Consider the following 26,010-nt stretch of genomic DNA (forward strand, 5'->3'; position numbering starts at 1 on the left):
TATCCCAGAATTCGAATCAACAACAGCTGTGAACATGAGTAACTTCAAACAGATATCCTCGGAATAGTGAAGCAACATAAATCATTCAATAAAAGCAAGTCTTCTGGTCCAGACTGCATACCAGTTAGGTTCCTATCATGCAATGACTCCATACTTAACAATCATGTACATCCGCTCGCTCGACGAAAGATCTGTATCCAAAATGACAGGAAAGTTGCACAGGTCACACCAATATTCAAGAAAGGCAGTAGGAGTAATCCACTAAATTACAGGCCCATACCATTGTAAGGTGAAATATTTTTTCGGTTTTTCTTATTCTAGGGTTGAAGACAACTGTGTAGGTTGAAGGTTGAGATGACATGTTTAATGTCGCAATATTAGCATAAAATACACGCTTTTATATTGTTTTCAATGTGACAACAAAAACAGTTGTCGGGATAACGCATCTTGTCAACATCAAAAAGTGAAATAATCCTAAACACAACAATATTAACTATTAACTCTCAGAAGGTTAAATTTTTCTAAACACGACAATATTAAAGTTTAACTAGAAGTTTCTTTACAAAATTGTTCCTACACTTACGTTATGATGTTGGTCAGTACTACGAAAATCGTCCGATTCCGGTTCAAAGTTCGGTACTGTTTTTAGGATGACAATCAAGTCTATGGTGGATGGTTAGTGATGTGACAAATTGAGCAAAAGATTACCCAAGATCGCTCGAGTTTACAGTGGATGCAAACTGGTGAACCAACAGTTTTACACCTCTGCATGCAGTATTTACCTTAAGTTGCAATGAGCTGTCGTCTGCTAGGCCGCTCTCTTCTGCTGAAATTCCTATACAACTAATTAAACCTTTGCTGAATTTCCCAGCAGAAACTTTCCCTATCTTTCTCATTATGCCAGAAGACATGTACTCATCCCTAGTCTTAGAATGTGGCGATATACACGCGCATGGTTGGAGCAGCGTGCATATAATAATGCCCTCTCAGTTCTCACAAGAACAATTAACTAATTGGCTGGTTACCTTCTCCACAGTTGGAGCTAAACGATGCTCTAGCTAATTTCTAGCTGTATGTCAGCCACTGTGAACGCAGTGTTCACCTAAATTTCTTCTCTGCATCGTACAGAGCGTTATGCGCTCCATTCTGCACTTGACACCAGTTCAGAGAAGAGGGCCCCGAAATTTCCGTCTTGTCTTGCTCATATCTGAACGGTCTCCCCACCTGAGTTCTTTCGTTCTTCACGTCACAGCATTTTTCTACAAATAGAAGCGTTCCTCTTATATTGTGGAAACTCTCTCTACCAATCGCAAGATCCCTATCATTAAATTGCGTCGCAACTTTGGATCTTTTCTCCTTCCTAGCGCGTTTCCGCCAATCGGACGTTTTGTGCCCATTCCAGACTCCTAAATGCATACATTGACTCTCTCACATGTATAGCACTCGCTGGACATGTGATCGTAAATGCGTCACTGGTTTTGTTCATATACCTTTGGAATTCTGAAACACAGTTTTCTAAAAGCTTTCTTTCCTGTCCTCCCTCAGATGGGCCGTATACTCGCTCTCCCCATCACCTGGTTGGTCGTTGACTTTCAGCATGGGACTCCCCTTTAAGTGGTTTCCGTGGTACCCCGGTAGTGCGGCCTTGCCTCTGCTCGCCCCTCTGAAATTCCAAACTAAAACGCCCCTCGCTGCTTGTTGCACCTTCTGCTCACAGACATGCATTATATAGGAACAGGAACAGGGTGTTAATTGCTGTCGATTGAGTGTCATACCTGTTTTTCATTACATACTGATAGGTAAATTTGCTCATAACCGCCGAATTAAGTTAGGAGTCATATTCACCTTCCCGTTGCGATGTATAAAACTCTCAAGTAAGGTACGAATCTGACCATCATTTATTCGGTAACCTTACACCAAATGGCTCAAATGGCTCTGAGCACTATGGGACTTAACTACTATGGTCATCAGTCCCCTAGAACTTAGAACTACTTAAACCTAACTAACCTAAAGACAGCACACAACACCCAGCCATCACGAGGCAGAGAAAATCCCTGACCCCGCCGGGAATCGAACCCGGGAACCCGGGCGTGGGAAGCGAGAACGCTACCGCACGACCACGAGATGCGGGCGACCTTACACCATTAACGTCGATATGCAGCAGGATTTTGGAACATATATTGTGTTGAATCATTATGAATTACTTCGAAAAAAACGGTCTAATGACACACAGTTAACCCAGATTTAGAAAACATCGTCCTTGTGAAACGCAACTAGTTCTTTACACATACGAAGTGTTGAATGCGATTGACAAGGGATTTCAAATTGATTCCGTATTTCTAGATATCCAAAAGGCTCCATAACTGTACCACACAAGCAGCTTGTCATGAAATTGCGTGCTTATGGAATATCGTCTTAGTTATTTGATTGGATTCTTGATTTCCTGTCAGAGAGGTCACAGTTAGTAGTAATTAAAGGAAAGTCGTCGAGTAAAACAGAAGTGATTTCTGGCGTTCCCCAAGTTAGTGTTATAGGCCCTCAGCTGTTCCTTATCTATATAAACGTTTTAGGAGACAAACTGAGCAGCTGTCTTAGGTTGTTTGTGGATAATGCTGTCGTTTATCGTCTAGTAAACTCATCAGAAGTTGAACAGAAATTAAAACGATTTGGAAAAGATTTCTAAATGGTATAAAATTGGCAATTGACCTTAAATAATGAAAAGTGTGAGGTCATCCACATGAGTGCTAAAAGGAATCCGTTAAACTTCGGTTACACGGTAAATCAGTCTAATCTAAAGACCATAAATTGAACTAAATACCTAGGAATTACAATTATGAACAAATTAAATTGGAAAGAACAGATAGAAAATGTTGTTGGGAAGCCAAACCAAAGACTGCGTTTTACTGACAGAACACTTAGAAAATGTAAGAGATCTACTAAGGAGACTGTCTACACTACGCTTGTCCCTCTTATTTTGGAGTATTGCTGCACAGTCTGGGATCATTACCAGATAGTATTAACGGAGTACCTCGAGAAAGTTCAAAGAAGAGCACCGCGTTTTTTACTGCCGCGAAGCAGGGGAGAGTGTCACAGACATGACACAGGATTTGGGATGGACGCCATTAAAACAAAGCCGTTTTTCGAATATTAGATGATTATTGTAAAGGTGTTTCGATGGACCCTCTGCCAGGCACTTAAGTATGATTTGCAAAGTATCCATGCAGATGTAGATGTAGAGCCATAATAGGTTTTATTCCATTGGGAAGCAGTTCTGCCCAGCAACTGTATTTATTTCAGTTAGTGTATGGCAGTCTATAGCCATAATTGGCAAATAATGTATATTGCATATCCAGATTTCGGTCACTGTGTAACCATATTCAGTACTAGAAGACATATAAAACCAGTTAAATAAGGTAACATGCATGCCTTATTAAATGTACAGTTGTATAAGCTTTAAATATGGGTCAGTCATAAACACGTATCAGTAAATGTAAGTTAAAACAGTAAAACCACATAAATGCATGTCAAAGGTTAAGTCCACACTGTGGCCGCTATTTACAGTTTCAACATGGCTGGCTTCAGTGTACGTCATCCCAATCCATAGTGCCCTCTTTACCATCGCGATGCCTTGACATGTGCAGGGTGACAATTATTGAACTATATGAAAATAAAAAACGTAAGTAAGTTACAAACTACGACGTGCAAACACTTTATTCAACACGTAAGCGTCACTACAGATATTCCGATCTGGGTTATGACATGTTAGATATGCGTGCCATCATTGGCGGTGAAGTGGAGCAGACGAATAGCGAAATTCTTCATGACCCGCTGAAGTATCGGAACATCGATGCTGTCGATGACCTGTTGAATGGCTGTTTTCAGCTCAGCAGTGATTCTGAGGTTATTGATGTTCACCTTATCTATATTAAAGACAAGCCCCACAGAAAGGAGTCGCATGTGTTCAGATCCGGAGACTATGGCTGCAATACAGGCCCATGCCAGTGGTCTCTGGGTACTCCAGAGCCAGAATGCTCTCCCTATAGTGCTTCTCCAGGTCATCAAACACTCTCCTGCTTCGATGGGGTCGAGCTCCGTCTCGCATGAACCACATCTTGTCGAAATCGGGGTCAGTTTTGATAATGGGGATGAAATCGTCTTCCAAAACCTTCACGTACCGTTTGGTAGTCACCGTGCCATCAAGGAATGTCGCACCGAATATTTCGTGACTGGACATTACAAACCACATAGTCACCTGTTGAGGGTGAAGAGACTTCTCGATGGCGAAATGCGGATTATCAGTCCCCCAAATGCGCCAATTTTGCTTATTGAAGAACACATCCAAATGAAAGTGGGCTTCGTCGCTAAACCATACCATATTCACATATTAATTTCCACCATGCCCCGCAGCCAACTGTGCAGTTTGAACCTCCTAACGCAAACCATTCACAAGTAATGACAATTTTATTTAATGTGGTTCAATAATTGTCACCCTGTATTAAACTTGTTTTACAATTCGTATGTTTTATTATTTTGTACTTTTTAAAACTTATGTAAAAAACAAATACGGTGGTTGTAATTAAAGACAGTAAGTAATTTTTTACAGCTGTGTGTGATGGTAATTATTGTGTGAGCTATGTAGTGGAAACAGTTGTTACTGCAGGCTTTACAATGGAACATAGTTTAAAAAGTACAAAATTATCTTGCTCAGAATACCTAAGTTAATACAATTTTTATCATAATCGTCTTACATACTAAGCATAGTTGAAGGAATTTGAGAGGACAAGACCGATGTTATAAGTAATCATACCAGCAGCGGTATGTCAAGGGGACCAGAAACCTTTATGCTTTAAACTGATCTCTGTCGTAAGCTTCGCATAAGTATATGTTACAATTTACATTGTTTGGTGATAAAACTAATAGACTTTCAACTACAACACGCAATAATGTGGGAAATATAGCATATTTGTCTCCAGAAACTTTGTATTCATAACGATATACAAGGAGTGTTACGATAACTAGGTCGTTATTGTCAGATCCGTGCGTCCGTTGGGATAAAAAAAAAAATGGTTCAAATGGCTCTGAGCACTGAGCACTGAGGTCATCAGTCCCCTAGAACTTAGAACTACTTAAACCTAACTAACCTAAGGACATCACACACATCCATGCCCGAGGCAGGATTCGAAACTGCGACCGTAGCGGTCGCGCGGTTCCTGACTGAAGCGCCTAAAACCGCTCGGCCACACCGTCCGGCCCCGTTGGGATCGGCGCACTGTAGTCGAATCCCAGAGGTTTTTAAATAGTTTCTAAAATTGGGAGCTCCTCGTGGCCACCTGCTCATTAAGCAGCATCCCGGAGAGACGATGCCCGATGGTAAAAAATTTCAAACTCTACCAACAGGTCCATACGTATTACCTTCTCGCATGGATGGAGCATCCTCATACGTGAGAACAAAACACCACGCCCACTTTCAAGAAAGCGGACAGCGGAGTGGGATCTTTCTGCCGTACTTTTATGAAGTAATGCGACATGATAGCTAAATCTAGTTTGCAGATGTCTTACATCTGGATTGCCAATCTGACCTTTATAATGCTACTGACAGCTAAATTGGGCTCGACTTGCAAGCATAAACGTTTTGTAGCCCATTTCTGCGGCGTATCGGGCATGTTTTTGACGTTGCCTACATTTTGTTGCAATTATACGTTCTACTGAAAGAATTTCCGCGAGTGGTAGCGTAGAAATTACTTCTTTAGTGGTACTATGACTGAATGAATTATATGTAATTTACTACAGTTCGGTAGTTTATGAGGAATTTGCAGATAATTATCACTGAAATGTAAAACCTGACTCTCTTTCTGGAGTTCATTTAATGATATCGTTTCAGTGGTAACGGATAGACCTACAGCTGAGTCCCCATTCAGCCTAGTGTTTTCTGCATATTATATGACTACATCATACAAATGAATTCTGGAATATCTCCTATGACCGACTTTGTTGGGTCCTTTTGAACAGACTATAAACATTTATTTGAAGAACTCAGATGGAATTTTCGAACGATATATTTCATATTGTACACGGTAATTGCCGTTGAATATTTTATCATCAGCGGTAAAATCAATATTACGCAACTTACAAGTTACATGACCTCACAAGTAGTTTTACTTGATATTGGATATTTTAGCTTATAATTCTTTTAGATCGTACGCGAAAAGGTGCCTAGTGCTGGAAGGGTGAAGTATAGTGAGTACAGTCTTAAATATGTTGAGCAGGAATCCTTTTTATTGTCGTTACTGTATCTGTGTTCGCAGCTGCATTAGCAATTGAGTCATTAGCTGAGAAATCATCTTCACTCCAAAATGAGATCGAAGGAAAAACAAGAACATATTTCTCCTCGGCTATCTTTTGTTTGTGATTTTTATCGTCAGTGACATACATATTAGCGCCATAAAAAAGAACATAAAAAATTTTTACTCCCCTTAGCAACATATTACTCTGAAATAGACAAATTTTATTTAGATTCATATAGAAGCTTCCTGTCTGCGAGAACAGCGATCAGCAAATGAATCTGACAACTACACTTCCCAACAGAATTAAAGGATCACTTTTTGGAAACTCCATAATTGCCTACCATTGTGAAGCGTAAGTTTCAAATTCGGCTCAAAGGTGCGTACAAGCTTCCTCTCTAGTGATGCAAAAGAGTGGCGCCCTGCGACATCACTCTCGAGCTAGACAACGTTTCAAACAGCGAGATGTCGACGCATGCGAATAAAAGGCCACTGTCCAGAGGTTCATGTGGCGTGTAAGGCGGGTAAATGTTGTCACACTGGCATCAAATTTCACCACAATTCTGCCAAAAGCCACCGTGGACGTTTCACACGATGGGAACATCTTCACAGTTCCGCTTACTCACATTTTACCCCTTCTTTTGATGCTTCTCTGAACGAGGCCAGAATCCCGACGCCCTCCTTTGAAATCGCGCAGTTTTCTCATGAATGGCCGAGGAAAACATTCCAGACACACCGCCTCTTAGAATTGACACGGAAAGGCCTCAGAGGGTGGCATAAAAGGCGTCGTTGATACCCTTTATCCTGGAACATAGATTCCCAAACATTTCATGGTCGAAAACGACAGCAACGACAGCAATAAGAAAGAGGGCGACGTTCTTAACAACCTATGATACTGTTGCCACCCACGGACGTTTCAACCTTTGTCTGAGGACATCGCGGGGTTGTAGACCCATTGAGACCTTTCAGAATCATTCGACGAAATGTGAATGTGATTCTAAGCATCAAAGGGTGCCTATGCATTTCTGACCTCCTGCTTTGTGCCCTCTTGTGACGTGATCACAAAATTGAATACAACGGCACAGGATTCCTGTAAGAAGCTCCAGTTCGGCAAAACCCTCAGTGGCACGCGCCCACATTTATTGAGAGTTTTGAAAATGTTTCTTTACAGACAACATTTGCCTAGGCGCCTGCAGGTAAGCAACCTCTTGATACCCCTGTGACTCCAGTGGCCTGCGTGCAGCCACCTTGTACCACTTTACAGGTTGTCTCTGTGTATGCTCATTTTTAAAATCGTCAATAAATATGCCACCGAGGGTTTTGACGAACTGGGAGCCCTTAGAGGGCCCGTCTCCCTTTTATTCATGCATTTGTCAGTGTCGCAACAGTCCATGATCTCACCACAAGAACAGAGAAAACAGGTGGGCTGGAAAAGCAAAAGCATCTTTTGCTGCTTCGGTCACGTTCAAATTTCGTCGTTGAATGGTCCCTAGCGGTTCCAACCTGCACACACGAGGAAAAATTGTGGTCCAACTGCTCTCCAAATGAGTGCGATAACGTATAGTGGCGATGCAGTCCGACAGTGTGCTTAGAGAAGGGTTGAAACGTCGGAGGGTGTCAGCAGTGTCAAAGGATGTGAAGAACATATTCCCGTTGCTCACTGCACTGAAAACCGACGGTTTCGACGGCGAAACGTGTGGGAATGAACGCTCCAGCGAAAGGGGTGGTTTCATTAGCTCCCTTTATGCCATCCCTGAGCCCTTTTCGTGCTTAATCTGAGCAATGGTTTGTGTGCAATGTTTTCCTTGACCACACCCAAGAAAACCACGTGATTTCAACTCAGGGCGTAGCGATTCTGGCCTCCTTCGCAGAGGCGTCAAAATAAGGGGTTAAATGTGGGTAAGAGGGAGTGTGACCATTTTCAAGTCGTGTGATACGTCAGTGGTGACGTTGGGTAGAATTTTGGTGCCAACGTAATATCATTAACCGATCTTTAACGTCGCATGAACTTCTGAGCAGTGGCCTCTGTTCGCGGAGCCCGAGGATAATCTCGCAGGGCACCATGCTATTGCACTCTTACTGAGGAAGGGTGTACGCAACTTTGAGTCCAATTTGAAACTTATGCGTAGCAACGGGAAGCAATTACGGGGTTTCGAAAATGTGATCCTTTAATTCTGTTGTGCAGTGACTATCTATAAATTATTTTTAAAAAGGCCTTCATTTCATACTGTAGCAAATATGCTATACTCATATTTTGGGTTATTATGGAAGTAACCAACGAAACAACACATCTGTTTACACATAAATAGACCCACATATCGTGTACAGAAAAACAAGTTTAAATTCTTCGTATCACGCTTTAACTTGCAAAATAAGCAAACAGCAGTACTAACATTCTAAATTACAGAACGCATTTGGCAAAGACATGAGCAAAGATACAGAGATTTAATATAATCAGAGACAGGCATGTTATAAATAAGCAGTATGGAAGTCAAGGAAGCATTCTCGATCAAGTGCTGCTTCCACCTGTATTATCTTTACAGAATTGTAAGGATAAAATTTTCATGAACCAAAAACATTGCACTGTGGACTGTGAGGCTAAATTTACGTCCAGTAGGCTTTGTAACAAACATACAATTATTTAAGTGTAGAATATTACGCCAGTGTCGTATGTTTTTTCATTCATAATGTGTAAAATATTCCACTAAACAATAAGTTAATGCAATTATTTAATTAGTGAAATGACTGCGAAATATACTAATTAGTTTGTTTTTGTTATGTGGTACACAGTCGCATTTATAAAATCATAGAAGAACATCAATAACAATATAGAAATAGTAAATATAATGAAACAGGAAATATGTATCACGGGCTAGAAATTAGTATTAGATATGTTGTAACCAACTGTCTATAATACTTGGAATATCAAATAATAATTTGTAAGGTGTTTGACACCTTCATTGTGATCACCAAACATAACAACAAGAATCCAGCCAACTGACAGCGTTATGAAACGTGTACGTTCTTCCAACAAGTGTTGTATTGGTAGTTGTACGTTACAAATACCACGCCGTATTGACGGCACTCGTGGAGAATCAGCCTACACAGCAAAGGACAGAGCTTTATGTGAAGAAGAGTTAAAATGACTTGATCTTTTTCCAATCAAGCGCAGTTTATTTTCTCCCATTTCCAACCATACTTTCTCTCAGCGCTGCATATCTCTGTGCCTAAACAAAAAGCAGGGGGACGTCGCACGTTGAGTGTAGCCGAGTAAGGATCATGCAAGTTTCTGTTGAATCCGCTATTTCATAGCCTCAAATTTCTACGTGTCCAAAACCAAGGGATTAGTTCCTCCACTTCTGACTATTGTAGGTAAATGAAACTATCCAGGATAGCACGGACTGGTTTATGTGCTCAGAGGGTGCACTCGATGGCGTGAACCGAAACCAGGGAATCAGGGCATATGAGGCATTGGAGAACGCAGATAGTCTCATCTGTTCCATTCACACACAGACAGCATTAATTAATTTGGTTTGCATTCAGTCATATGGATTACCGATGACTCTGGAGGCTAAAATAGTCCGTGCTGATGACGCATCACGAGGAACTGTCGGCCATATGAACTAAGGTCAATTATCAGCCTCAGCACCAATTGCGCTGTGATTGTAGCGTCCTTTGGCCGGCCTAGTTCCAAAATGCATCAATATATCCAGATGCATAGGTACAGACAATCTGTACACCTGACATCCATAAACCAAAGGGAATGCGTGAAAGCTTAATAGGTTTGTGGAATAAACACTGTATCCGACGAACGTTTAGTACTTACGGTACTGATGTTATTTTACATAAAATCTTCTGCCTGAAGCCTATTATTGCTGCGTATACACCCTAAGTTTAGGGGTAGCATCTTCGATTAGTAATTAGAACGTCGTCTGTTCCGTGTTCGAATCCCGCCACTGCTTAAATTTTGAATAAAAATTTCCGATATAAGAAGTCACCCTAGTTCTGCCAATGGCTTTCTCAAAGAGGACGGTGGAACGGACAGAGGTTCAGGGTACTCTCTTCCCCTTGCAGTGGAAATTGCCTCTAAAAGGCGGAAGAATCAGCAATGATTATCGGCATAAGGATGCAGAAGGCAATGGAAACCATTGCATTAAAGGCACATTATGTGTATCCACAGCACATGTGGCATGTAATTGAAAAGTATCATTACGGTCTCTCCATTGACAAGGGATTCCGGAATAGTCCTACATTCAGATCTCCGGGACGGGACTGCAAAGAGGGACATGACAATGATAAAAATCAAATAATCAACGAAAGGATGAAGTTTTCAGAGTCGGGGCGTAGATTGTCAGAAGTTTGAAGGTTGTAGGGAAGCTAGAAAATCTGAAAAGGGAAATGCAAAGGCTCAGTCTAGATATAGTGGGGGTCAGTGAAGTGAAATGGAATACAGCGAGCGCCAATGCTGCCAGCTAAATAAAAGATTCTAACTATCGAAGGTACTAACTACTGATAGACATAGTTAGCAAATGAAAGATTTTGATAGAGAACAAATAATGTATTTACCTTAATAATGTTCCAAAGTCATCATATATATCTATCAATTAATGACAACCATCTTCACAAATTTCCTTTTTCTGGCGGACACACGTCCAGATCGTCCTCTCAAAACTCTGGCATGCCTCTCTCCACATCCACCACTGCTGGCGGCTCACCTCCAACTGCCCAACGCTACGGGCTGTTCACATCCAACTGCCCAACACTACACAAGCGAATATTCCAACAATGCGTCCAACCAGCCACAGAATGCACACAGCACAGTCAGTGATTTTCATACAGATCGCTACGTGGCGTTACCAACATAAAAACCTAAACAGCCTACTTACAGTTTGAAGCTTGTAGGGAAGCTAGAAAATCTGAAAAGGGAAATGCAAAGGCTCAATCTAGATATAGTGGGGGTCAGTGAAGTGAAAATAAGGCAAAGATTTCTGGCCAGACGGATATAGAGTAATATAAACAGCAGAAGGAAACGGCATAACGGGAGTAGCACTCGTTATGAATAGGTAAGTAGGGCAGAGAGTGTGTTACTGTGAATATTTCAGTGATAGGGTTGTTCTCATCAGAATCGAAAACAATCCAACACCAAAAATGACAATTCAGGTACATATACCGACGTCGAAGGCGAATCTGAAGAGACTGAGAAAGTACAGGGCTATTACAAATGATAGAAGCGATTTTATAAATTCACTGTAGCTCCATTCATTGACATATGGTCACGACACACTACAGATACGTAGAAAAACTCATAAAGTTTTGTTCGGCTGAAGCCGCACTTCAGGTTTCTGCCGCCAGAGCGCTCGAGAGCGCAGTGAGACAAAATGGCGACAGGAGCCGAGAAAGCGTATGTCGTGCTTGAAATGCACTCACATCAGTCAGTCATAACAGCGCAACGACACTTCAGGACGAAGTTCAACAAAGATCCACCAACTGCTAACTCCATTCGGAGATGGTATGCGCAGTTTAAAGCTTCTGGATGCCTCTGCAATTTCACGGTTTAAAGTTTACGGCCCCTTTTTCTTCTGCGAAAACAACGTTACAGGACACGTGTATCTGGACATGCTGGAAAATTGGCTCATGCCACAACTGGAGACCGACAGCGCCGACTTCATCTTTCAACAGGATGGTACTCCACCGCACTTCCATCATGATGTTCGGCATTTCTTAAACAGGAGATTGGAAAACCGATGGATCGGTCGTGGTGGAGATCATGATCAGCAATTCATGTCATGGCCTCAACGCTCTCCCGACTTAACCCCATGCGATTTCTTTCTGTGGGGTTATGTGAAAGATTCAGTGTTTAAACCTCCTCTACCAAGAAACGTGCCAGAACTGCAAGCTGGCATCAACGATGCTTTCGAACTCATTGATGGGGACATGCTGCGCCGAATGTAGGAGGAACTTGATTGTCGGCTTGATGTCTGCCGAATCACTAAAGGGGCACATATCGAACATTTGTGAATGCCTAAACAAATTTTTTGAGTTTTTGTATGTGTGTGCAAAGCATTGTGAAAATATCTCAAATAATAAAGTTATTGTAGAGCTGTGAAATCGCTTCAATCATTTGTAATAACCCTGTATATGAAGATAGTGAACGAGTAATTCAATACGTAAAGGGAGATGAGAATCTAATAGTCCTGGGGGACTGGAATGCGGTTGTAGGGGGAAAAGCAGAAGAAGGGCTTACGAAAGAATACGATCTAAGTACTAGGAATGAGAGGGGAGAAAGACAAATTGAGTTCTACAATAAATATTAGCTATCAATAGCGAATACTCTCTTCAAGAGTCGCAAGAGGGGGAGGTATATTTGGAAAAGGCCGGGAGATACGGGAAGATTTCAGTTAGATTACATCATGGTCAGGCAGAGATTCCGAAATAGTATACTGAATTGTAAGGCATACCCAGGGGCAGATACAGATTTAAATCAAATTGCATAAGTGATTTAGTACGCTGAAATTTAAGAGATTAGTTAGGATGAATCAATACTCAAAGAAGCTGGATACGGAAATACTAAGGAATGAAGAGATAAGCTTGAAGTTCTCTATAGATAGAGCTATAAGGAATACCTCGGTAGGCAGTTCAGTAGAACAGGAAATGACATCTCTACAAGGGGCAATCGAAGAAGTCGGAAAGAAAAACATAGCTCAAAGAAGGTAACTGCGAAGTAACCATGGATAACAGAAGACATAATTCAGATGATCGGTGAAAGAAGGAAGTACAAACATGTTCAGGAAAATTCAGCAATGCAGAAATACAAGTCATTTAGAAATAAAATAATAGGAAGTGCGTGGAAGTTAAGGCGAAAATGCTCTATGGAAAATGTGAAGAATTTGAAATAGAAATGATTGTCGGAAGGACTGGCTCAGTGAGTGGAAAAGTCAAACCAACCTTCGGCGAAATTAAAAGCAAGGGTGGAATCATTAAGAGTACAATGGGAATTCCACTGTTAAATGCAGAGGACAGAGTGAATAGGTGTAGAAAGTACAATGAAGTCCTCTATGAGTTGGATGACTTACCTGATGACGTGGAAAAGAATAAAGAGGAGTCAACAAGGAAGAAATAGAATTTAAAAGAGGTCTGGTAGATTTAAGATCAAGTAAGGCAGAAACAACAGCTAACATTCCATCAGAAGTTGTAAAATCACTGGGGAAGTGGCAACAAAACGATTATTCACGTTGGTGTATAGAATGTATGAGTCTGGCGATATACCATTAGACTTTCGGAAAAACATCATCCACACAATTATTTAGATTGCAAGAGCCGCCAAGTGCGAAAATTATCGCACACTGAGCTCCACAGCTCATGCATCCAAACTGCCGATAAGAATAATATATAGAAGAATGGAAAAGAAAACTGAATAAGTGTTAGGTGACGATCAATTTGGCTTGAGGAAACGTGAAGGCACCTGAGAAGCTGTTCAGGCGTTACGGCTGATAATGGAAGCAAGACTTAAGAAAATCAAGACACATTCATAGGATTTGTCGACCTGGAGAAAACGTTCGCTAATGTCAGATGCTGCAAGATGTCCGAAATTATGAGAAAAAAGGGGTAAACATTAGGGAAAGACGGGTAATATACAATATGTGCAAGAGCCAAGACCAGAACGAAGTGCTTGGATTAAAAACGGTGTAAGACGTCGATGTAGTTTTTCCCCGCTTATGTACAATCTATATATTGAAGAAGCAATGACGGAAATAAAATAAAGATTGAAGAGTAATATTAAAATTCAAGGTGAAAGGATATTTGTGAATCAGATTCGCTGATGACATTGCTATTGTCAGTGAAAGTGAAGAAGAATTACAGGATGTGTTGGATGGAATGAAGAGGCAATGAGCATAGAATATGGATTGAGACTAAGTCGAAGAAAGACGAAAGTAATGCGAAGTAGTAGACATGAGAACAGAGAGAAACTTAATGACAGGATCGATGATCAAGGAGTAGATGAAGTTAAGGAATTTTGCTACATAGGCAGATGGAGCAAGGAGGACATCAAAAGCAGATTTGCACTGGCAAAAATTTCCGGTCGAGAGAAGTCTGGTAGTAGCAAACATAGTCGTTAATTTGAGGAAGAAATTTCAGAGAATTTACGTTTGGAGCACAGCATTTTATGGTAGTGAAACGCAGACTGTGGGAGAACCAGAAAAGAAGAGAATAGAAGCATTTGAGATGAGGTGCTACAGAAGAATGTTGAAAAATTGAGTGGAATGGTAAAATAAGGAACGAGGAGGTTCTCAGCAGATCGGCGAGCGCTATCTAACGTGTTCCAAAACACCGCGCATAAAAACGGGATTTTGAGGACAGCCCTTGGGCTAGGGACCATTAGTATACCAACCAGAAGGGCGTCTTTCTGCAGCTATTCTACAGTGCGGGATAAAAATTAGGATATTACACACTTTGTCCAGCTTAGGCAAATTGAGCAAGTCGACTGGTTCTTTTTGCATCAGATGTGGTCTATTGTGCGCCTTAAGGGGCTTATGGGAGCACCATTTAGTTCACGGGCGATTCGTGTGAAAACTAGAAAAAAACATGGTTTTTGGGTATCAAAACCAAGCGGCGGACTGAAAGACGGCTAGCACAGAAAATATCTGAAATTTTGACGGTATATTCCTAAGATCCAGATCTCGAACAACCTTGAAATTTAACTTTAAATGCGAACATTTTAGGTTAGGCTTTACCGTGACTGTTATTGACATTAAATGAAACAACAAGTTTACTGTTACCAATCACCGTTTTATTTATCTCCATGACACGTTTCAAAGGTTTAAACCTCCATCATAGGGTGGATTTACATTAGTTAGTATGACATTTATATGTGTGTTATGTTATGATTTTTTGGAGGAACTTGTGGCACTGTCTAGTGGAGAAACAAGACACTATTTCAAAACATGGTTTTGGGTTTCTTCTGACAAAAAAAATAACTTATATCTACTGGTAAACATAAAATAAGTAAAATAGAGTACCCCAGTGGTCACAGGTTCCTTTCGCTGTCATAACACATCACACGTAAACTGTCGTATTTGTAAACAAATATGGCATCAGGAAACTGCTGGGTGCAAGGTTCGTATAGCAGAAGAGAAGGCATTATCGCAAAGTACACAGAATATACATCGTAACAACATTATTGCGGAATAATTTTTTTAATGATTTGGAGGTGTTTATTTTGAGGTGTCGAATACAAGTGTTGGAACAAATACTTCAGGTGGCATATAAATCCGATTTTGACAGGTTAAAACAGCTCAGACTTCATATTCGTTTATACAGTCTGGTGAAATGTTAAAATGGCTTAAACTTCATAGTCGTTTATAACAATCAGGTGAAATGTTACAGACTTTAAGTACAATAATCACATTGGCTACAGCGGTAAAATTACACATAAATAAAAATTTTGATTGGGATTAATAGAAGGTTAGGCAGAAGGAGAGGAATTTTTGTCATTTAAGATGGATTCAGGTGGTTTTGTTTGGTGTTTGTATATTTGGAGTGTTTCAAGGATGTCTAGTTTTCTGCCTTTTGGTTGGATGTGTAGGATGCTGATACTTGTGTTGTTAACATGGTGTTTTGATTCATGCAGGTGGGGGGCTATTGCTGATGTGTAGTATTTGAGATTAAAATTGTTGTTTCATTTAACCTTGACATTGTTCTTGGTATATTCACCCATTACAGAGATACAGAGATACACGAAAGATGCGCAAGTAATATCCGGTGCGAGGCGAAAATGTGGTTTATAAAGTGGCGCAGAGGCTTCTAGCTGAAAAGTGGGGTAACAGCTGCCTCATTCTACCTTCCTCAGCACCTTTAAAAATTCTGCCATAATTTTGGCGTGTGAACATATTCGCGCTTTTTTATGTTGAGAGAGAAAGAGACAGTGGCAGTGGGAACAAGATGGAAAACTAATAAAGATTGTAGACAGTGGTTGTGGTACGCAAAGAGCGAAGGAAGAATGTGAGAGAAAGAGAGGGATACAGTAACAGTGGAACATAGTTGACAGTGACAGAACAGTGCCAGCTGTAGAAGATTAAGGAGAAGGATAAAGTGGAATTGGGTGAGAGCTATTGATAATGAGAAACAGTAAGGAATAGAGAGATAGTGACAGTGAGAAGAGACAGCAAAAATGACGAGACATGAATGACGTAGTAGCAGTAAGAGAGCGCAAGAGGGAGAAGGAACAATAAGAGTAGACAGTGACAGGCGGACAGAACGAAGGAGACTCTCGCTGTGAGACCGGAGACGGCGACAGAGACTTAGATAATGACAATGACTTGGGCTGAATGAGTGTGCGAGAATGAGCAAATGGGTGTGGATCGGCATGAGCGACTTAACAGCGATGGGCTAGTGGGTGTGAGCGAGGTACAGTTAGGGGAGCTCTTGGGAGTGAGCGATGAGTTATATGTTGAAAAGTGCGCGAATATGTTGACATACCAAAATATTTGGAAAATTCATTAAATGTTCTGAGGAAGGTGGAATAACGCAGCTAGTGCCACACTTTACAATCAGTCTTCTAAAACAGGAGCATATTAGCCTATTTTTTCGCTGGTTCATCTACATCTACGTCATTACTATGCTATTCACAATAAAGTGCCTGGCAGAGGGTTTAATAAACCACATTCAAGTTGTCTCTCTACCGTTCCACTCTCGAACGGCGCGCGGGAAAACGAGCACTTAAATTTTTCTGTGCGAGCCCTGATTTCTCTTATTTTATCGTGATGATAATTTCTCCCTATGTAGGTGGGTGCCAACAGAATGTTTTCGCAATCGGGGGAGAAAACGGGTGACTGAAATTTCACGAGAGGATCCCGTTTCAACGAAAAACGCCTTTGTTTTAATGATTGCCACTCCAATTCACGTATAATGTCTCCCCTACTTCGCGATAATACAAAATGAATTGCCCATCTTTGTACTTTTTCGATCTCATCCGTCAGTGCCATCTGATGCGGATCCCACACTGCACAGCAATACTCCAGAATAGGGAGGACAAGCGTGGTGTAAGCAGTCTCTTTAGTAGACCTGTTGCACCTTCTAAGTGTTCTGCCAATGAATCCCAATCTTTGGTTGGATCTACCCACAGCATTATCTATGTGATCGTTCCAATTTAAGGTATTTGTAATTGTAATCCCTAAGTATTTAGTTTAATTTACAGCCTTCAGATTTGTGTGACTTATCGCCTAATCGAAATTTAGCGGATTTCTTTTAGTACTCACGTGAATAACTTCACACTTTTCTTTGTTCAAGGTCAATTGTCACTTTTCGCACCATACAGATGTCTTATCTAAATCATTTCGCAATTCGTTTTGGTCATCTGATGACTTTACAAGGCGGTAAATAACAGCATCATCTCCAAACAATCTAAGACGGCTACTCAGATTGTCTCCTTTGTCGTTAATATAGATAAGGAACATAGAGGGCCTACAACACTTCCTTGGCGAACGCCGGACATTATTTCTGTTTTACTCGATGACTTTCCTTCTATTACTACGGACTGTGACCTTTCTGACAGGAAGTCACGAATCCAGTCGCACAACTGAAGCAATATTCCGTAGGCACGCAGTTTGATTAGAAGAGGCTTGTGAGGAATGGTGTCGAAAGCCTTCTGGAAATCTAAAAAGGTGTAATCAATTTGACATCTCCTGTCGATAGCACTAATTACTTCATGAGTTGTTCTGGTGCAGGCTGTATATGTTTCGTTTTCCATTGGTCCTTTTATTAATTTCCACTGGTGAATTACAGCTGAAGATTCTAGGGAAATAGTAATTAACCAAATATACTTTTATCCAGGATGAATACTCTGAATTCACACAACTTTTATAAAATACGATTGAAGATGTAGCTGAATTTTAATACCTGCCACGGTCCGTCCAAGAAACCATCTTCGGCAAGGTGGTATGTCTATTGTCAGTTCTAGAGCACGAAAGCTGTAACTGCCTAACTGCCTAATCATCGCTGGCGAAATTACGTGGGGAATGATACAGGATGAAACAGATTTACGAGATGTACCCATTAAGTTTTAAGAGAATCGCAGCTAAGCACTAGAAGAAGAAGAAAGCAAGACTAACGTCTAGCATATCGTCAGCAGCAATGTCTTTAGATATGGGGCATAAACTCGTGTCGGGAAAGGATGGGGAAGTAATTCAATTGTGTGACATCCCTGCGTTTGTATTAAGTGCTTTAGAGGAACCACGGATAACCTAAATCTGAATGATCGGATAGGGATTTGAGTCTCTGGTCGCTCCACATACAAGTCGTGCCATATACAGAAACTGATACAGTGCTTTGCTAATCGTGCACCTTCAGATGGTTCCAGTAGTTTAAACACCAAGAACGAAGCAACTGTCCATCGTAAATAAGAAATGACTTATTATGGACAATATAACACACATGTGTGTAAATCCAAAATGGCTAACGTACGCTATGTAGAGCTAATTTTTTGTCGTTACTGCCTGAGCTCCAGGTCAACACAAAAGGCTACTGAATGACTTACGATAAGCCCTGTGTTCAAAATAATGGGTGGAAGATATTTGCGAGCTTATTTATTAAGATACTAATCATAGTGCGAAGAGAAAGATGCAAAGTACTATATTAGTTTCTGCAAACTGTGCTCCATTCTCAACGCACTAATGGATATGCTATGCTTTAGCGTAACACTTGATCGATGGACTTGTGTATTTAATGCGGCGCACGTTACAGTGATTTGATGGAAGCAGCGGGATTACTTAGGAAACACGGAACTAGATTAGCACTCTGCAGTTTTCCAGATAACTCTTGGATACGATAATATTCCTGATAACGACATCCGGGATCGGTACCACTTCAAATGGTAAACGACGCATTATTCACGCTTCAGACAATGACGATGTGTGCTAACTTACTCGTGAATTATCATAGCGCAAACGAACAAAACTGATTGTACGGGTATCTTTCCGTCATTAATTCTTAAAAGTAAACATCCTTTACGTCTTCCTGTGAATAACCCACTTCATGACGCCGTCTGTTTGACCACGCATATACTGGTGAATTCATTCACCAGCTTCATGCTATCTGAATGCCTCAGCGTCATTTCTGGTGGTAGCTCCATGTGTTGTCCTATTCTCTGTTCTTGAGAAGCAAAAAAAGTCCTAACATCTAATTCTATTGTTAGCAGTTTATTTCTGACCACCTTGCACTCGCTTTCGTTTGAAAGTGGAACATCTGCAGTAGTTACACAGAGCCAGTGAACTTTTTCTGCAAAGGATAACCCCAACTCCAGTTAGTCAGTTCCACAGTAGCTGATGAAGTTTGGTCGAGAGTTCCAATTTCGTGACATTCACACTATACAGATTAGGGTGGCAACAGCAATAAAATAAGAACTTGTTATTGAGCTGTACCAGTTTCAGGAAATTGAACATCTAAATGAAAACAGCTTGAGCATGAAAAGCCGGCCGCTGGTGGCCGAGCGGTTCTAGGCGCTTCAGTCTGGAACCGCGCGACCGCTACGGTCGCAGGTTCGAATCCTGCATCGGGCATGGATGTGTGTGATGTCCTTAGGTTAGTTAGGTTTAAGTAGTTCTAAGTTCTAGGGGACTGATGACCTGAGATGTTAAGTCCCATAGTGCTCAGAGGCATTTGAGCATGAAAATAATTATAGAATTCGGGCTGAGATTGATTAATTTCAGATTTTCATTTAGTTTCATCTACATCTAAAGAGTGTCCTAGGAGGAATGGCCAGTATTCAGGGATATGACAGGAAAGCTCAGTCGAAGAAACAAACTTTATATGCCATTTTCCGAGTGGTTTCCTTGATAGCACACATTTAATGTGCATTTCTTTTTGAGCTGGTGGCGTTCACTTATGTTACTCGTTGTTACCAGCAGCATTTTAGCTTCATAAGGTATGTTCTTTCACTTTCAGCAGCCGTCGATTCTAAGCACAGAGGTGTTCGCAGGATGCTCGTATGAAATTAGGTTTTCAGTCGTTTCATTTGCCGAAAAATTTGTTATAGGGATTACTGATTTTCTTGGAAGTACTATCCTACCAATAACAAACGAAGTAAAGCAAACAGTGAACTCAGGTGCTTGAGCACGGACTTACAGATAAAATTTTCAGTTGACGTCTAATTATTAATTCAAACATTGGGATTTTATCGTATGATCTCATCCTAAAAATGAGCTATTTAAACGACATCGTCCAAACGGTACCCTTGATTTCTGTTCCTGGGAAGGATCAATTAATTTACATTCCGTCGTTTCTCGTAGGATTCTTCGTACCCAGTTTGTCACTTTCTGTTTGATTGTCACCCCAACTTTTTTGAGGAGTTTGCGTATTGCTGCCTCAGCAGACTCATTCACTCATTTAATTCAGCAATTATATGTACGTTGCACCTTACATTAGCGACTTCCTCCTTCAGATGAATGTGCTGTTAATTCATTTTCAGGACAGTCATTGTTTTCGTGTCATGAACATACTTTTAAAATTTAGCTACTTATGCTTTTAGGGTTATTACAAATTTTGGTGATAAACATATCAGTAAATTAGCCTACTAATGCCTATTTTCATTCACTGCTTTCATATGGCATCCTATTTTGGGGCAATTCGTCATTAAGAGAGAAAGTATTCATTGCACAAAAGCGTTAATCAGAATAATAGTTGGAGCCCACCCAAGATCACCTTGCAGACATTTATTTAAGGAACCCGGTATATTCACAGTACCTTCGCAATACTTACATTCACTTATGAAATTTGTCATTACTAATCCATCCCAGTTCAAAAATAACAGCGACGTGTATAGCTACAACACTAGAAGAAAGGATGATATTCACTATTCTGGATTAAATCTCACTTTGGCACAGAAAGGGGTGAATTATGCTGCCACAAAAATCTTTGGTCATTTGTCAAATAGTATTAAAAGTCTGACAGATAGCCAACTAACATTTAAAAGCATATTAAAAGAATTTCTGAATGACAACTCCTTCTACTCAATAGATGAATTCTTAGATGTGAAGTAGTAACTGTAAAAAAATGTTAATTAATTATTTTGTGTAAAGAAAACGTATGTTAAAGTGACACGTTCCACATCATTACGAAATGATCTATGGAACAAGGATTAATGTATGTATGTATGTATGTAGAGAATCCGAAGATATGTCAGAATATATGAATCCTCTCTGGTGCCCCAGCAGTAACTCTTGGGGTTCCAGTTTTTGCTGCGATCACTTGCTTTGTTTTTAAATCGTGCTGTGTAGTGCTTTGCAGTATTACGCAAGTATTCTGCAATTATGGGTGTTGTTATATGCATTCTTCCATATTTTTAGACCTGTGAGTTGTTTACGAGTACTTGGTGGAGAGCACTTCTTTAAATTATTTTTGAATGTTTTATAAAAGTCCTTTGACAGAATTAGGGTTAGTTGATCTTTTATATGTAGTGCTCTGATCTTTTTGAGACCTTTTGATTCAAGCTTTTATAAAATTTTCCCTGCTCTTACTATTATTTTGTTGCGTTCCAGATATTCTAAGCTTATTATTAACGCATCACAATCATCATTCCACCAGGCATGATTACATTTCTTTTTAAGGTAATAGCTTCTTCTGCAGTCTAAATGACTTACTTTTGAAGCTGCCCCCAACACTTAGGTAATCTGTTTCCCAAAAGTGTGTTGAAATAATTTTTCTAGAAAACTTTTCTATGTCAAACTCCTTGGGTTGGTATGATTCCTTTGTCCTAAATATTTGTCTAATCTAGTATTGAATAATAGATATGCAGTGTTCTGAATGAAAACCGGCACTTTTAGCATATTTTACATTGAGTACTTCCATTCCAGAGTCTGTGGTTATAGCAACGTGATCGAGTTGTTTTTCACCACAAATCGGATTTAGTGATAGCCATATAGTTCGTTTTCTGTGAAGTTATTTGAAGAATTTAGATTTTAGAATTCTGTTATGCAGTCTGCACAGACTTAAGTCTTTCTTCGTTTTCGTTGGTTCTTTTACGCGCAAGGAATTTTCCGACTATGGATCTGTAATGACATTCTTTGGCAATGTGTGCATTAAAGTCTCCAAGTAGTATTGCTGTGTCTTTCGATGGAATGCGATACGTTTTGCCAAAAATTTTCTGGTTGCTCTTTATGCGTTCTGTTTTTCTCTTTTGTTGGTGGATATGTATTTAAAATAGTGTAAACTTTGATGATTTAAAAGTCAGGGTGTAAAGTCTTTCATTAATTGTTTTAAATTCTGTTATTGAGTTTAATATGTTATTGTATACAATGATACCTGTTCCCAATTAAGGTATATTCTTCATAATTTTTTTGCGGATTTCCCTTTAAATATCCTGAATCCTTCTGAATCGAAGGGATGTTCAGCATTAATAATTACATCCTGTAGCGCTACTTTTTCTAGAAAGAGTAATAAATTTTTAATTTTTCCTGTTTTTAAGAGTTAATTTTCAGTGTAAGTGGCAAGGTTATGTATGTTTCTGTGTTTGATTTTATAGGTTTGTTGTCTACGTCAGGTTTCAGGATTCTTCGGCCCACCCTTTGCTCAGTGTTGTAGGTCAGTAGAAAATGAATCTGTACTTTCCATTTCCTTGGAAATAGTTACTCCCTTGGAGTAAAATCTCTTACAAAGTCCATGTCCATTGTTGACTGCTTATTGAGTTAGGGGATCAAGTCTCCTAGAGATGATACTCGACGTTGTTATCTCCGGGGAAGTTGTTTCCAGCCGCACCTCTGATGAAAAAACGCTGATCACTTTGCCGATTGTTGCAGTCAGACGGAATGCGGATTTTTTTCTTGAGTTGCTCCGCCGTTCTAAGAACCATTCTTTCCGCTTTCACTGCTGTTGAATACTTCACTGCAACCCTAGCATGGAGCCCTCACAGGGTGCTGTCACCCGGACCGGACGACCTCCGCCTTTTTACGAGGATGTTGCTCATCACCCTCCATCATACTTGCGTGAGGAGGCCCTCGCTTGGGACCGGCATAGCGGAGTTAATAATTGTGTGATAACAAGCAATCAACAATAAACATAATTACCGTTTTCTGTGAGTAAGGAAATCTGGATGTGTTGAATAAGTGCTACATTTTCTACACAGAACTGTGGTGAAATTTTGTGCCAATATGACGTCATTAATACTGAGGAAGGGTTTACGAAACTTTGAGCCAAATTCCGAACTTACGCGTCTCAGTGGGAGACAGTTGAGCGGTTTCGAAACAGGGGTCTCGTAATTGTGTTGTGCAGAGTAAAAACTATAAATGATTTTAAAAAAGTCTTCATTTCATACTGTACCAAAGTGCTACGCTCATATTGTAGTATGTTATGGAATTAACGATCAAAACAAAACATCTATTTACATGTCAATAGATTCACATCTTGTATAAAGAAAAACAAGTTTAAAATTCTTTGTCTTATCCACTTACTTGCAAAATATGCAATCACCAGCAATGCGTTTTCAGCACCACCTTTCCAAATTACAGAACACGTTTGGCAAAGATATGAACGAAAATCCACCCCATGAACCATGGACCTCGCCGTTGGTGGGGAGGCTTGCGTGCCTCAACGATACAGATAGCCGTACCGTAGGTGCAACCACAACACAGGGGTATCTGTTGAGAGGCCAGACAAACGTATGGTTCCTGAAGAGGGGCAGCAGCCTTTTCAGAAGTTGCAGGGGCAACAGTCTGGATGATTGACTGATCTAGCCCTGTAACACTAACCAAAACGGCCTTGCTGTTTTGGTACTGCGAACGGCTGAAAGCAAGGGGAAACTACAGCCGTAATTATTCCGAGGACATGCAGCTTTACTGTATGAATAAATGATGATGGCGTCCTCTTGGGTAAAATATTCCGGAGGTAAAATAGTCCCCCATTCGGATCTCTGGGCGGGGACTACTCAAGAGGACGTTGTTATCAGGAGAAGGAAAACTGGCGTTCTACGGATCGGAGCGTGGAATGTCAGATCCCTTAATCGGGCAGGTAGGTTAGAAAATTTAAAAAGGGAAATGGATAGGTTGAAGTTAGATATAGTGGGAATTAGTGAAGTTCGGTGGCAGGAGGAACAAGACTTTTGGTCAGGTGAATACAGGGCTATAAATACAAAATCAAATAGGGGTAATGCAGGAGTAGGTTTAATAATGAATAAAAAAAAATGGGTGTACGGGTAAGCTACTACAAACAGCATAGTGAACGCATTATTGTGGCCAAGATAGACACGAAGCCCACGCCTACTACAGTAGTACAGGATTATATGCCAACTAGCTCTGCAGATGATGAAGAAATTGATGAAATGTATGATGAGATAAAAGAAATCATTCAGGTAGTGAAGGGAGACGAAAATTTAATAGTCATGGGTGACTGGAATTCGACAGTAGGAAAAGGAAGAGAAGGAAACGTAGTAGGTGAATATGGATTGGGCCCAAGAAATGAAAGAGGAAGCCGCCTGGTAGAATTTTGCACAGAGCATAACTTAGTCATAGCAAACACTTGGTTCAAGAATCATGAAAGAAGGTTGTATACATGGAAGAACCCTGGAGATATTAGAAGGTTTCAGATACATTATATAATGGTAAGACAGAGATTTAGGAACCAGATTTTAAATTGTAAGACATTTCCAGGAGCAGATGTGGACTCTGACCACAATCTATTGGTTATGAACTGTAGATTAAAACTGAAGAAACTGCAAAAGTGTGGGAATTTAAGGAGATGGTACCTGGGTAAACTGAAAGAACCAGGGGTTGTACAGAGTTTCAGGGAGAGCATAAGGGAACAATTGACAGGAATGGGGGAAAGAAATACAGTAGAAGAAGAATGGGTAGCTTTGAGGAATGAAGTAGTGAAGGCAGCAGAGGATCAAGTAGGTAAAAAGACGAGGGCTAGTAGAAATCCTTGGGTAACAGAAGAGATGCTGAATTGAATTGATGAAAGGAGAAAATACAAAAATGCAGTAACTGAAGCAAGCAAAAAGGAATACAAACGTCTCAAAAATGAGATCGACAGGAAGTGCAAAATGGCTAACCAGGGGTGGCTAGAGGTCAAATGTAAGGATGTAGAGGCTTATCTCATGAGGGGTAAGATAAATACTGCGCACAGGAAAATTAAAGAGACCTTTGGAGAAAAGAGAGTCACTTGCATGAATATCAAGAGCTCAGATGGAAACCCAGTTCTATGCAAAGAAGGAAAAGCAGAAAGGTGGAAGGAGTATATAGAGGGTCTATACAGCGGCGATGTTCTTGAGGACAATATTTTGGAAATGGAAGAGGAGGTAGATGAAGATGAAATGGGAGATATGATACTACGCGAGGAGTTTGACAGAGCACTGAAAGACCTGAGTCGAAACAAGGCCCCGGGAGTAGACAACATTCCATTAGCACTACTGACAGCCTTGGGAGAGCCAGTCCTGACAAAACTCTACCATCTGGTGAGCAAGATGTATGAGGCAGGCGAAATTCCCTCAGACTTCAAGAAGAATATAATAATTCCAATCCCAAAGAAAGCAGGTGTTGACAGATGTGAAAATTACCGAACTATCAGCTTAATAAGTCACAGCTGCAAAATACTAACACGAATTCTTTACAGACGAATGGAAAAACTGGTGGAAGCCGACCTTGGGGAAGATCAGTTTGGATTCCATAGAAATGTTGGAACACGTGAGGCAATACTGACCCTACGACGTATATTAGAAGAAAGATTAAGGAAAGGCAAACCTACGTTT

The 26,010-nt window shown here is 40.5% G+C and overlaps 1 protein-coding gene across 1 annotated transcript in view; it reads left to right on the forward strand.

The window, feature by feature from the left end:
• LOC126483730 (probable cytochrome P450 6a14) overlaps window positions 1-26,010 on the forward strand; it is a 106,067-nt gene that overhangs the window by 14,106 nt on the left and 65,951 nt on the right. The gene's annotated exons all lie outside the window — the stretch shown is intronic.

Source organism: Schistocerca serialis, chromosome 6 (assembly GCF_023864345.2).
Source record: "Schistocerca serialis cubense isolate TAMUIC-IGC-003099 chromosome 6, iqSchSeri2.2, whole genome shotgun sequence".
Lineage (NCBI taxonomy): Eukaryota > Metazoa > Arthropoda > Insecta > Orthoptera > Acrididae > Schistocerca > Schistocerca serialis.